The sequence below is a fragment of the Triticum dicoccoides genome, chromosome 4B (assembly GCF_002162155.2).
Source record: "Triticum dicoccoides isolate Atlit2015 ecotype Zavitan chromosome 4B, WEW_v2.0, whole genome shotgun sequence".
Taxonomy (NCBI): domain Eukaryota; kingdom Viridiplantae; phylum Streptophyta; class Magnoliopsida; order Poales; family Poaceae; genus Triticum; species Triticum dicoccoides.
This window is the reverse complement of record NC_041387.1, coordinates 440,566,838-440,581,575: the sequence shown is the minus strand read 5'-3', so window position 1 is coordinate 440,581,575 and position 14,738 is coordinate 440,566,838. Positions and strand designations below refer to the sequence as shown.

General features: G+C 45.2%; 1 long non-coding RNA gene across 2 annotated transcripts; it reads left to right on the top strand.

Annotated features, from left to right (window-relative positions):
* Nucleotides 1-10,848: 10,848 nt before the first annotated feature.
* On the top strand, nt 10,849-14,060 carry LOC119290766. Of its 2 annotated transcripts, XR_005142046.1 has the most exons (4): nt 10,849-10,981; nt 12,487-12,633; nt 13,393-13,492; nt 13,589-14,060. It is a non-coding gene; the product is annotated as an uncharacterized LOC119290766 (long non-coding RNA). The 2 variants fall into 2 exon arrangements; XR_005142045.1 differs by having other exon boundaries at nt 10,871-10,981; nt 13,393-14,060.
* Nucleotides 14,061-14,738: the final 678 nt, after the last annotated feature.

Here is a 14,738-nt window from a genome sequence, read left to right as displayed (position 1 = left end):
TGTGTTCTACTCGTGCATATAACATCAAACCATAAAACCTAGGCTCGGATGCCACTGTTGGGGAACATAGTAATTTCAAAAAATTTCCTACGCACACGCAAGATCATGGTGATGCATAGCAACGAGAGGGGAGAGTGTTGTCTACGTACCCTCATAGATCGAAGCGGAAGCGTTGACGCAACGTAGAGGAAGTAGTCGTACGTCTTCCCGGTCCAACCGATCCAAGCACCGTTACTCCGGCACCTCCGAGTTCTTAACACACGTACAGCTCAATGACGCACCCCGGGCTCCGATCCAGCAAAGCTTCGGGGAGGAGTTCCGTCAGCACGACGGCGTGGTGACGATCTTGATGTTCAACCGTCACAGGGCTTCGCCTAAGCATCGCTACAACATGACCGAGGTGTAATATCGTGGAGGGGGGCACCGCACACGGCTAAGGAACGATCAAGAAGATCAACTTGTGCGTTCTAGGGTGCCCCCTGCCCTCATATATAAAGGAGCCAAGGGGAGGGGGCGGCCGGCCAAGGAGGGGCGCGCCAGGGGGGAGTCCTACTCCCACCGGGAGTAGGACTCCCTTTCTTTCCTAGTTGGAGAAGGAGAAGGGGGGAAAGAGGAGGAAGAGGGGAAGGAAAGGGGGGGCGCCGCCCCCCTTCCCTTGTCCTATTCGGACTAGGAAGGGGAGGGGCGCGCGGCCACCTCCTTCCTCCTTCTCTCTTCTCCCTCAAGGCCCATGTAGGCCCAATAACCCCCCGGGGGGTTCCGGTAACCCCCCCGTACTCCGGTAAAATGCTGATTTCACACGGAACGATTCCGATGTCCAAATATAGGCTTCCAATATATCGATCTTTATGTCTCGACCATTTCGAGACTCCTCGTCATGTCCGTGATCACATCCGGAACTCTGAACAACCTTCGGTACATCAAAATACATAAACTCATAAAGAAACTGCCATCGTAACTTTAAGCATGCGGACCCTACGGTTCGAGAACAATGTAGACATGACCGAGACACGTCTCCGGTCAATAACCAATAGCGGGACCTGGATGCCCATATTGGTTCCTACATATTCTACGAAGATCTTTATCGGTCAGACCGCATAACAACATACGTTGTTCCCTTTGTCATCGGTATGTTACTTGCCCGAGATTCGATCGTCGGTATCCAATACCTAGTTCAATCTTGTTACCGGCAAGTCTCTTTACTCGTTCCGTAATACATCATCTCGCAACTAACTCATTGGTTGCAATGCTTGCAAGGCTTAAGTGATGTGCATTACCGAGAGGGCCCAGAGATACCTCTCCGACATTCGGAGTGACAAATCCTAATCTCGAAATATGCCAACCCAACAAGTACCTTTGGAGACACCTGTAGAGCACCTTTATAATCACCCAGTTACGTTGTGACGTTTGGTAGCACACAAAGTGTTCCTCCGGTAAACGGGAGTTGCATAATCTCATAGTCATAGGAACATGTATAAGTCATGAAGAAAGCAATAGCAACATACTAAACGATCGGGTGCTAAGCTAACGGAATGGGTCATGTCAATCAGATCATTCAACTAATAATGTGATCTTGTTAATCAAATAACAACTCTTTGTCCATGGTTAAGAAACATAACCATCTTTGATTAACAAGCTAGTCAAGTAGAGGCATACTAGTGACACTCTGTTTGTCTATATATTCACACATGTATTATGTTTCCGGTTAATACAATTCTAGCATGAATAATAAACATTTATCATGATATAAGGAAATAAATAATAACTTTATTATTGCCTCTAGGGCATATTTCCTTCACCTTTGCCCTTTTGAAACTAGTGGTATTGTCAATCATCAACACTTGATGCTCTTTCTTGATTTCTACCTTCGTCGATTTCAATATCACGAAGAGCTCGGGAATTGTTTTCGTCATCCCTTGCATACTATAGTTCATCACAAAGTTCTACTAACTTAGTGATGGTGACTAGAGAACTCTGTCAATCACTATCTTATCTGGAAGATTAACTCACACTTGATTCAAGCGATTGTAGTACCCAGACAATCTGAGCACATGCTCACTAGTTGAGCGATTCTCCTCCATCTTTTAGCTATAGAACTTGTTGGAGACTTCATATCTCTCAACTCGGGTATTTGCTTGAAATATTAACTTCAACTCCTGGAACATCTCATATGGTCCATGACGTTCAAAACATCTTTGAAGTCCCGATTCTAAGCCGTTTAAGCATGGTGCACTAAACTATCTAGTAGTCATCATTTTGAGCTAGCCAAACGTTCATAACGTCTGCATCTGCTCCTGCAATAGGTTTGTCACCTAGCGGTGCATCAAGGACATAATTCTTCTGTGCAGCAATGAGGATAAACCTCAGATCACGGATCCAATCCGCATCATTGCTACTAACATCTTTCAACACAGTTTTCTCTAGGAACATATCAAAATAAACATATGAAAGCAACAACGCGAGCTATTGATCTACATCATAATTTGCAAAATACTACCAGGACTAAGTTCATGATAAATTTAAGTTCAATTAATCATATTACTTAAGAACTCCCACTTAGACAGACATCTCTCTAGTCATCTAAGTGATCACGTGATCCAAATCAACTAAACCATGTCCGATCATCACGTGAGATGGAGTAGTTTTCAATGGTGAACATCACTATGTTGATCATATCTACTATATGATTCACGTTCGACCTTTCAGTCTCCGTGTTCCGAGGCCATATCTGTATATGCTAGGCTCGTCAAGTTTAACCTGAGTATTCCGCGTGTGCAACTGTTTTGCACCCATTGTATTTGAACGTAGAGCCTATCACACCCGATCATCACGTGGTGTCTCAGCACGAAGAACTTTCGCAACGGTGCATACTCAGGGATAACACTTCCTGATAATTTAGTGAGAGATCATCTTAAAATGCTACCGTCAATCAAAGCAAGATAAGATGCATAAAGGATAAACATCACATGCAATCAATATAAGTGATATGATATGGCCATCATCATCTTGTGCTTGTGATCTCCATCTCCGAAGTACCGTCGTTATCACCATCGTCACCGGCGTGACACCTTGATCTCCATCGTAGCATCGTTGTCGTTTACGCCATCTATTGCTTCTACGACTATCGCTACCGCTTAGTGATAAAGTAAAGCAATTACAGCGCGTTTGCATTTCATACAATAAAGCGACAACCATATGGCTCCTGCCAGTTGCCGATAACTCGGTTACAAAACATGATCATCTCATACAACAAAATATAGCATCACGTCTTGACCATATCACATCACAACATGCCCTGCAAAAACAAGTTAGACGTCCTCTACTTGTTGTTGCAAATTTTACGTGGCTGCTACAGGCTGAGCAAGAACCGTTCTTACCTACGCATCAAAACCACAATGGTAGTTCGTCAAGTTAGTGTTGTTTTAACCTTCGCAAGGACCGGGCGTAGCCACACTCGATTCAACTAAAGTGAGAGAGACAGACACCCGCCAGTCACCTTTAAGCACTAGTGCTCATAATGGTGAAACCAGTCTCGCGTAAGCGTACACGTAATGTCGGTCTGGGCGCTTCATCTCACAATACCGCTGAAGCAAAGTATGACATGTTGGTAAGCAGTATGACTTGTATCGCCCACAACTCACTTGTGTTCTATTTGTGCATATGACATCTACGCATAAAACCTGGCTTGGATGCCACTGTTGGGGAACGTAGTAATTTCAAAAAAATTCCTACACACACGCATGATCTCTGTTGGAAAAGGCAGTGCCTAGGAGGCGCTTAGGCACGCCTAGGCGCTAGGCAATGGCCAAACGCCTCGCCTAGGGCATAAATGGAGGTATAGGCAGGGCAAGAAAGGAATTACCTACCTAAGCAAGAAAACATGCCACATACTGCACTGATATGTGAAACTGGTTATATTCCAATAGCAAGTAGACGGCAATTAACTTATTTATATGCTATAAACTAACATCAACACCCATATAGTAATCACAAATACACTACGAGTAAAAACTATATTACCGCCTAGGCCGTGCCTAGGGCGCTTAGGCACTGCCTAGGCACTAGGCGAAGGCCAACCGCCTCGCTTATGCCTACCGCTTTTTCCAACCTTGCGCATGATCATGGTGATGCATAGCAACGAGAGGCGAGAGTGTTATCCACGTACCCTCGTAGACCGTAAGCAGAAGCGTTATGACAATGCGGTTGATGTAGTCATACGTCTTCACGATCAGACCGATCCGAGTACTGAACGTACGGCACCTCCGAGTTCAGCACACGTTCAGCTCGATGACGATCCCCGGACTCCGATCCAGCAGGGTGTCGGGGATGACTTCCGTCAGCACGACGGCGTGGTGACGATGATGATGTTCTACCGACGCAGGGCTTTGCCTAAGCACCGCAACGATATGACCGAGGTGGAATATGGTGGAGGGGAGCACCGCACACGGCTAAGGAATGATCACGAAGATCAACTTGTGTGTCTAGAGGTGCCCCCTGCCCCCGTATATAAAGGAGCAACGGGGGAGGTCGGCCGTCCCTAGGGGGCGCGCCAAGGAGGGGGGAGTCCTCCTCCTAGTGGCAGTAGGACTCCCCTTTCCTAGTCCAACTAGGAAGGAGGAAGGGGGAAGGAAAGAGAGGGAGAGGGAGAGGGAAAGAGGGGCTGCGCCCCCCTCCCCTAGTCTAATTCGGACTCCCCATGGGGGGGGGCACCTCCTGGGCTGCTGCCCTCTCTGTTCCCTCAGGCCCACTAAGGCCCAATACTTCCCCGGGGGGTTCCGGTAACCCCTCCGGCACTCCGGTTTTCTCCGAAATCACCCGGAACACTTCCGGTGTCCGAATATAGTCGTCCAATATATCAATCTTTATGTCTCGACCATTTCGAGACTCCTCGTCATGTTCGTGATCACATCGGGGACTCCGAACAACCTTCAGTACATCAAAACTTATAAACTCATAATAAAACTGTCACCATATCATTAAGCGTGCGGACCCTACGGGTTCGAGAACTATGTAGACATGACCTAGAACTATTTCTGGTCAATAACCAATAGCGGAACCTAGATGCTCATATTGGCTCCTACATATACTATGAAGATCTTTATCGGTCAAACCGCATAACAACATACGTTGTTCCCTTTGTCATCGGTATGTTACTTGCCCGAGATTCGATCCTCGGTATCTCAATACCTAGTTCAATCTCATTACCGACAAGTCTCTTTACTCGTTATGTAATGCATCATTCCGTAACCAACTCATTAGTTACATTGCTTGCAAGGCTTATAGTGATGTGCATTACCGAGAGGGCCCAGAGATACCTCTCCGACAATCGGAGTGACAAAACCTAATCTCGAAATACGCCAACTCAACATGTACCTTTGGAGACACCTGTAGAGCTCCTTTATAATCACCCAGTTACATTGTGACGTTTGGTAGCACACAAAGTGTTCCTCGGGTAAACGGGAGTTGCATAATCTCATAGTTGTAGGAACATGTATAAGTCATGAAGAAAGCAATAGCAACATACTAAACGATCAAATGCTAAGCTAACGGAATGGGTCAAGTCAATCACATCATTCTCCTAATGATGTGATCCCGTTAATCAAATGACAACTCATGTCTATGGTTTAGGAAACTTAACCATCTTTGATTCACGAGCTAGTCAAGTAGAGGCATACTAGTGACACTCTGTTTGTCTATGTATTCACACATGTATTATGTTTCCGGTTAATACAATTCTAGCATGAATAATAAACATTTAGCATGAAATAAGGAAATAAATAATAACTTTATTATTACCTCTAGGGCATATTTTCTTCAGCAACACCCTTGCTGAAAAAGATGGAGGATTTCTCCATGTTAACCCGCTGGCCAGACGCATTGCAATACTTCATCAATAGCTCATTAATATGTGTGGCACTAGCCGCATTCACTTCAAAGAATAGCAGACTGTCATCGGCAAAGAGAATATGATTAACCGAAGGGGCACTCAGAGCCACAAATATCCCTCTTACTCATCCGTTCGCTTTCATCAAACAAGAGAGCCCCTTAGCTGCTAGCAGAAACAGATATGGTGAGATGGGGTCTCCCTGCCTCAAACCCTGAGTGGGCCTGAAAACATCCAAACTTCCACCGTTAAACAAAACAGAGAAAGATACCGATGTCACACACCTCATAATTGTCTCAGTGAAACGGGGGCTGAAACCCAACTTGAGCATTACTGCTTTCAAGTAGGGCCATTCTAGACGATCATATGCCTTCGTCATGTCAAGTTTTAGTGCACAATATCTATTGCCCTTCACCCTCTTGGATTTCATATAATGTAAGCACTCATAAGCTGTAATGAAATTGTCGGTAATGTGACGCCTAGGGACAAAAGCGGACTGCTCTTCGGAGATGATCTCAGGGAGAATAGATTTTAGCCTATTTGCTAAGACCTTTGAAGCAATCTTATAGATCACATTACAAAGACTTATTGGCCGAAATTTTCCTAAAACTTTTGGACATGCAATATTGGGAATCAAAATGATGAATGTGTTATTAATCTCCTCCGGCGAATCTACTCCATCAAGCACTCTGATTATCATCCTCGTGACTTCATCACCACATAAATCCCAATGCTTCTAGAAGAAGTGGGCAGGAAAACCGTCTGGGCCAGGAGCTTTAGTGGGAAACATTTGAAAGAGCATCTTTAACTTCCTCCCTACTGTAACTTGCGTACAACCGAGCACTCATATTGCCATCCACCCGCATAGGGATGTGCGAGAGGCCTCCTCCATACCAACCGTGCCTTCGATTGTGTATAAGTTTGAGTAAAAGGATGTGGTCATATTTGCCAACTCACTCTGATCTGTGCATGTTGAGCCATCATGCCGGTCTAGTTTAGTGATCCTATTTTTTGCACGGCGTGCACTCGCTTTCCTCTGGAAAAAATTCGTGTTACTGTCGCCCTCGAACAACCAGGTTATGCGTGACCGTTGCCTTGACATGATCTCCTCCCTGTAAGCAAGCTCGACCATACGATCCTCGATCTTCTTCTCATCTGCAGTCGGTCCAGTTCTCAATGGGTCAGCCCGTAGTGCAGCTAGCCGACGGTGTAGCGAGCGTAACTCATGACAAACTGAACCAAAGGTTTGTTTGCTCCAATGTGACATAGAGGTTGCCACCGTATGGAGTTTGGTCGCTAGGTCAGAAACTGAACTTGCGGGGCCATCACTATCGGTGTCGAAACTGGTGGATCTCGCGTAGGGGGTCCCGAACTATGCGTCTAAGGTCGATGGTAACAGGAGACAGGGGACACGATGTTTACCCAGGTTCAGGCCCTCTCTATGAAGGTAATACCCTACTTCCTGCTTTATTGATCTTGATGGATATGAGTATTACAAGAGTTGATCTACCACGAGATCGTAATGGCTAAAACCCTAGAAGTCTAGCCAATGTGATTATGATTGCCTCTAAGGACTAAGCCCTCCGATTTATATAGACACCGGAGGGGGCTAGGGTTGTACAAAGTCGGTTACAGAGAAAGGAATCTACATATCCGAACACCAAGCTTGCCTTCCACGCCAAGGAGAGTCCCATCCAGACACGGGACGAAGTCTTCTATCTTGTATCTTCATAGCCCAATAGTCCGGTCCACGCCATGTAGACCGGCCGTCCGAGGACCCCTTAATATAGGTCTCCCTCAGTAGCCCCTGAACCAGGCTTCAATGACTAGGTGTCTGGCGCGCAGATTGTCTTCGGCATTGCAAGGCGGGTTCCTCCTCCGAATACTCCAAAATAGTCTTCGAACAGAAGAAACGTGTCCGGCTCTGCAAAACAAGTACCACAGACAACCGCAGAGAGTATAGTATTTCAAGAGTCTAATCCACTAACAACTTTTCGTAGCGTGACATCACGTCACCGCCCGACCATTATTCAAACCGTTTTTAGCCTGTCGCTTCATATTTAGAGATGCAGTTTCATTGGCACGTCTTGTCAAAGCAGAGATCATGTCCCCTTATTGCGGGATCATCATCAATGCGGGCATGGGTAACCCAACCGTGCCATCTGCACGGCCCTTGGGGAATAAGTGAGTTTTAAGGCGAGTGGGGAGGGGCTGATATTCACTGCCTTTATAAAGAGATAAGGATTCATCCCTTTCACCCACGCATTCTCTCTCTCTGCCTCCCCCATTCTCGAGCTCTAGCGCCCAAGTTCTCATCTTTTCCACCCAAAAAAAGCACCCCAACCATGTCCGGATCTGGAGCGCAGGGCAAGTGGATGGCCTCCTCCGTTAAGGAGAAGGACATAACCCAGCTCCGGGAGGCCGGATATTTGGCCAAGGAAATCGCCCACCGGCTTCCGGCCAAGGGACAGATCATTCCCACCCCGCAGCCCCATGAGAGGGTAGTTTTCATCCCCACTTTGTTCGCGGGCTGGGATTCCTCTCCACCCATTCGTCCGCGGACTCGTGTTCTACTACGGGCTGGATTTCCACGATCTGGCCCCCAACTCCATCCTCAACATCTCGGCATTCATTGCCGTGTGTGAGGCCTTCCTCCGCATCCCACCCCACTTTGGATTATGGCTAAAGATCTTCAATGTGAAGCCAAAGGTGGTGAGTGTCCAGCACGCAGAGTGCAGAGGCGTCATGGTGAGCAAGATGCCCAACGTCACATGGCCCGAAGGCTCCTTCGTGGAGACCATCAAGCGGTGGCAGAAATCATGGTTCTATATCATAGAGCCACGCGGCACCACCTGGGTCGCGACTCCCGAATTCCGGTCCGGAGCCCCGATGTGGCTCACCTCCTGGCCGGAGAAGGGCCTGGACTGGTCTTCACCGGACGAGCTGACTCCGCTTCAGACGCGCATTAAGAGTATGACAGACAAGAACATCAAGTTTGTCAATGTGATCCAGGCGATGCTTATTCGCCAGATCCTTCCATGCCAACGCCAGACTTGCCATTTATGGGAGTTCGATCCGGCCAAGCACCAGACCCTGCCGCAGTTCTTCGGCACTACGCACGAAGACATCTGGAAGGTGCTCTTCAAGGCCAACGAGACGCGTCCGGCTACGACCGAGGACCGCGGGCACGACTTGGCCCATCCCGCTAGTCCGGTAAGTTTTTTCATGTTTTCAAGGTGTATTTTTCACTTGCATAATCGAGGAAGATGCCTAAGCATCCCTACTAATTCTCTTAGGGCTGGACAAAGAAGGTGGAGTGGACCCAATGTCCGGCTCCGCTGCCCGAAGACCCAGAAATCCCGCTCCTAACGAAGATGCTGGTTCCGGCGCCTTATAAGGTGCCGGAGAAGAAGGCCAAGGGGACCAGAGGTGGTCTCCGTCGCAAGGGTGCTTCGGACGTGACGTCCAAAAACATCGAGACTTACTCCTCCATCGCGAGGACGAAGAGGAGGAGGAAGAAGAAGAACGCAACCCCCCCCCCCCCAGGGGGGAAGAAAGAAAAAGACGGCCTCCACTCGTCGGAATGGTGCCCCAGGGACAAGCCCCTGGCCAAATCGTGAGTATTCAAAAACCCGAACACATTCATTTATCAATATGCTTTCTTTTTATGATTGTTTTCAGTTGAATTTAAAACATATATGCGAGGTGGTACTAATTTAGGGAACACGTAGCAAAATTCGTTCGTCAATTTTTGGAACGCACGCGCGCTTCTGGGCTCGTTCGCCACCCTTTCCCCCCTTGGGGCTGAGACCGCTGCAGTGTGGCCCAAGAAAACCAGGAGAGAAAAAGAAAGGTTGATCATGGGGATCGAACCCTGAACCTGCTTGCCTTCAAAACTCGTACGATCCACCAAGCTAGGACACAGTTTTATGTATAAAAGTGGATTCTTTCCTCTGTTAAATAATCCCAGCCTGTTATAGCAGGAGCCTCTAAGAACAGAAGGAAATAAAAGAAGAAAAGTCAATCTTCACTCAGGAAAGGAAATAAATTAAAAGGGGAAAAAAATATAGCCTTGCCTCAAGAAAGAAAATAATTAAATGAAGGAATAAAGTTCGCTTTATCTCCGAAGGAAAGAAATAAAAAGAGGAAAAATTCCCCTTGTGCCTGACGAAGGAAAATGTATTAAAAGAATGGAGGAATAAATTTAGCCTTGCCTCAAGAAAAAAAATTAGTTCGTCTTGCCTCCAAAAAGAAAGGAATAAAAAATGCCCCTCATCTCCACTACTATTATCTCCACTTCTCCACTACTATTAAACAATCCAACAAGAACTTTTTTAAGTGCACCCCGCAATTACCCCAGCACACCGGACGACTCATTCACCACCGCACGATTAGACCCACAAATCTGAATCTAATAGCCATCATTGATCTAATACCTCTACGGTGTGTATGTAGCAATTTCCGTTGGCTGACCGTGTTTCACCTGCAGAGAATATTCCACCTACGCGTGTGACGTCCCTACAATCACGCAAATGTAATCGCTAACTTCTCCGTGATTGCATCTCTTCTAGCCCCTGCCTCCCCGCACCTATCGCCACCGCCCCTCGCTAAAATAAAACCCACACGCCCGACGGCCGACGACGCACGACCCTCCTCCCTCGAGCAGCAGCAACGGAGCGGCGCGTAGGGGCTCAACCTATGTCGACGGGCGGCGTGGTCCCTCTCCTCCATCGAGTAGCGGCAGCGGCACGGGACGCAGCGGGCTCGGCCTTCGTCGGTGGCGGCAGGGTCCCTTTCCTCCCTCGACCATCGGCGGCGGCACCGAATGCAACAGGCGGCCAGGGAGACGGCGCTGCGTGCAAGGCGCGGCAACGAAGCTGAGGGAGCCGGCCCTTGTGGCACGGGGGCGCGACGGTTCCATGGCGGCTCTGGGGTGGAGGGCGCGTGCGTGAAGGCGGCGCATTCCTTTGGCTTTCGGCATGCCGCGGCATTGACTTCCCTGATGTCGTCGTGCTCCCTGATGCCAGCTCCTCCTTCCTCCCGTCGCTGGACATGCACAACACCATCCCATGCCCTCTGTCCGCTGGCCAGAGAAAGGTTAGTAGTTTCATTCTTTTCTTCCTTGAAGCCGAGAGAAGATTACTCAATTATCTCGCCCACTATACCATACGGTGGAATGAGCTGGGATTCTTGTGTTGGCGCATAAGCATTATTTTTGTTGATTCATGCCTCAGATCTAGCATAAATAGGATAATCCAAAAAAACCTGACCACCAAGTGTTTGTGTTTATGCTCACAAAGCTTTTCATTCTCTCTTTTGATTGTCTGAACATTCCAATCGAGGAGAAATCTATTAATGCCCTGAGTTCATCGATTCCATGCAGCTATAAAGTTGAATGAATCAACCAAAAAGTTATGGCTCAGAGCCCTAGACAAACAAAAAGTTATGCAGGGAAATCACCTAAATTAACAGCAGCCTGGTTGTTCAGACGGGGTGGGCGGCCTTGATCCCTTGCAAACACGCATCTCGTAGATGGCCAAGAGCGGGGAAGGTAAGGAAATGCATGTTTACGCTTTAGAATGCATGCTTTCCAGGATAAAAATGGACTCTACAGCAATACCAGTGATACATGCTGAAAATTTCTGACAATATAGAAACCCAGGAAGCAACAAACTACACTGCAAAATTTAAGAATAGGTGCAAGACAAGGAATAATTGATCCGGTGTGAAAAAGAAATAGTCAATGATACTGTTCTCACGTGGATATGTAAATTCTATCCATTTTTTTTGTTCACACGCAAAAAAGTATATTATCAGTGTTAGGAAAATGTAATGGGTGCATGGGAAACAATAATTTCTACTTCCAACATGTTAGTTACAGCACAAGCAATTGTTGCATTATGAAAAACAAAATGTATGGTATATGAAGCAAATAAATATTCATAACAACACGATTGTATGCTGGAAAGAGCAACTTGCAAGACTAAACAGATTCCTTATAATTACAAGGAGAATAACGAGGCCAGTCTAAGCTGTTAGGAATGCATACAGAAGAGGCATAATCTGCAATTTCACTTTGACAACAAGGATATAACTAAATGTTGTGCTCCAGAAAAACAGTCAGAAAAGGACAAGAATTTATACCATTGCCAATAGGTATATGGAAGTTGGATGTGCACAGATTTGGTGAACACGACCTCAATCTGCACGGATCCGGTAACGCTGACCTCAATCTGCACGAATCCGGCTTTGACAAGTTGGATCTATGGAAGGGACGATCATGGCAACGACGCCATCGCTACAGATCGACACACATGAACACATGATGCGGGATAGGGTATCCATCTGTTGTATCTAGATATCAGAACACTTCCTTGACTGAATGTGAAAGTGTTAGGACAACAAATGCATCATTCTTCAGTCTTTTAGTTCTGAGATTTTAGTTATATATCAGTCTTCAGACCCTCTTGTTTTATTTTTTTTCTCTTTGTCAATTAGTGTTTTTAGTCATATTTCCTAAAAAAAAAATCTGTCCTTACTGTATTATTTCTTCAGTCTATTTGGTTTTTTTCAATGATATGATCTTATTCCATAAATTGTAGGCATCAGTGAGAAATATGGATGATGCACGCGAACGGATTGGCACTCCCATCTCCACTGCACTGAAGGAGATCAAGCCCATTTCCATCAGCATCAACTAGAACCTCCCCTCGACCTGCATCCTTGCCTTTCTTTTGTATCTCCCCAAGGTAAGTTGGCATGCTCCATGTTCGTGCATAAGTACGGTGAGATGGATATGGGTTTGGTATTACTGTTGTTGATGAACTGCTCATTTGCCAGACTGTCAAACCAGATGAGCCTGAAACGAACTAAGAGAAATGACTATTCATTTGGCTTTGGTATTACTATTGTTGATGAACTGCTCATTTGCCAGACTGTCAAACCAGATGAGCCTGAAAGGAACTAAGAGAAATGACTATTCATTTACCAATCTTGCCATTCTCTGTATTGTCAATTTGCCAATTCGACTGATGCTTGAATGTATTAGTAGACAAAATGACCTGTTTGTTGATCAGCTATGATATGTGTTTCCATTGGCTACTTGCCGCTTTCTAAGGGGCAGATTTTAGCTTGACAAGATTTTTGCAAAAACATAGCAGTGCTCTTGATCTGATGGAAACTCAGAGTAGGGTGTTCCAAACTAGATTGGTACACGTAAGAATTTTTGACTGATTTTTATGCTCAGAGCTACATACATGCTCGCAGCGCTTCACCTATCCTAGAACTTTCATTTCAATTTTTGTGTCGCTACAATTTGTCCATTAATCGATATTCTAGCTCCATTAATCGGTATTCTAGCTGAAAGTTTCAAAGTTGTCAATTGTTTTCGAAACTCGGTTCACAGAGTGGCTGGTCCTTTTTTGGGACATATTTGTTGTGTCTTTTCCCCATTTTGTCTTGTATTTTGTCATACAGAGTTCAATTAGCTAATTGTTATTATGCCATAGGTAAATTGTGCAACCTATTGCCGCTCTGCCATGGGTCACATGGTCGTCCTTCATACACCGCTTTACTAGGACTAACGCTGAAGTACAGATGATGGTGTATGTAAGTTTTCACTATTTCCTCAGTTTTTGTTTTTCCACAGTTTTCTAACTGGGGTCCTCACACATTTTTTGTGTGTGTACATTACGGGCCACCTAGAAAATTCCAAAAGAAGTTGCCTCTTGTTTGGACACCCCGAAGCATGGGCTGGCAAGACTAAGATTGGGCAAAGAGAGCTTCAGGAGGACCGTTTATGACACCTCACTCGACGGTTTATTCTTCAAGCAAGGATGGAAGAAGTTCCTCACGAGACATGACATGAGATTAGCACTGCTATACTAATTACATTTAAGACTGTTGCCAACAATGAGTTGGAGATTATAGTCATCCTTTTATGTCCTTTGAGAAGATCATGTTGGACAAGTTCCAGGCTTTCATGAGTTATTTAGTCATTTCTCAGCGTTTTTTAAACCATGGAGGAGAACTGCATGTGAACTTCATAGATACGAGAAGAAAAGAATAAAGGCATGTAAAAAGTTCAATTCATTTTCTGTTTATTTTGTTTCCTCTTTCTCTACGTACTGGTTTTTGAACTGTGGTTTGTGAATCGGATGTATATATTCATGTTTTAGTGTGTTTGTTCACTTATTTGCAATTGGTATGTAGTCTATATTAATATATTCAAAAACATATTATATTAATGAATGAAGGAAATATTTTTATAATTGTCATATATGATTATAATATTAGTCGAGACGTGCGTTGCACGTGCATACTTACTAGTGCCTGTTAAGGAGAAAACCTTGGGCGTGCATACCTCCTGATTCAGTTGCACTCCAAATCCAATTACTCATAAAAAGTGCTCACCTTTAATTGTTTTTGTGTCATTTATGCATCTTAAAATATTTGTATAGTACTAACAAAAGTGTTCATTTATCAAAATAATGTTTTTATAATTTACAAAATACTAACTCTTTTCTCAAAATGAAAAAACATGTAACTCTATAAAGTGTTCACATGCTTAAAAATATATTCGCAATTTAAAAAATATTCACTCTCTTTAAAATACTATGTGATTTAAAAGTGTTTGTGTTTAAAAAAGAATGTTGATGCATTTTCAAAAAAAAATACCATTTTAAACCGAGAGGGTGTAAGAGTTGTATGAACTAGGCGTAGGCCATAGCTCGGGAAGGACAGCTGTCCTGCCTAGCTCGACAATATTAGTTTTAAATCTATTAGACATTGACTTGCGATGGCGTGGTTTAGTGACAGGTGTGAGTGCGGTGGCCGAGATTATCACCTTGGGGTT